Below are 297 nucleotides of genomic sequence, written 5' to 3'. Positions count from 1 at the left end.
CCAGGTTGAGGTCTGATGTTGCTCAACATCTCCAGTCAAGACCCAATGAAATGCCAACCCAAAGTTGATCAACCTTGCAAATGACATCAAGACTGCAAGAGGGGGATGAGTGAAGTTGAGACACCAGTTGCATAGACCCGAGGTAAGCTGGATCCAGGCGGGCAAAATGTGCTTGAATGTGCAAAGCCAGGCCTAGAGACTGGAGGACTGTGTCCGGAAAAGCAAGGACTCTGAGAAAGATCTGGGGGGGGCAGGGTGGATCCAGGGAGATGCAGTCCTAACCCTCTTTCATTCCTG

General features: G+C 51.5%; 1 protein-coding gene across 2 annotated transcripts in view; it reads right to left on the bottom strand.

The window, feature by feature from the left end:
- HSPA12B (heat shock protein family A (Hsp70) member 12B) overlaps positions 1–297 on the bottom strand; it is a 46,034-nt gene that overhangs the window by 34,063 nt on the left and 11,674 nt on the right. The gene's annotated exons all lie outside the window — the stretch shown is intronic.

Source organism: Alligator sinensis, unplaced genomic scaffold (genome assembly GCF_000455745.1).
Source record: "Alligator sinensis unplaced genomic scaffold, ASM45574v1 scaffold1408_1, whole genome shotgun sequence".
NCBI classification, from domain to species: Eukaryota; Metazoa; Chordata; order Crocodylia; family Alligatoridae; genus Alligator; species Alligator sinensis.
Note: the sequence above shows the minus strand (reverse complement) of the source record. Positions and strands in the feature narration are given on the sequence as shown.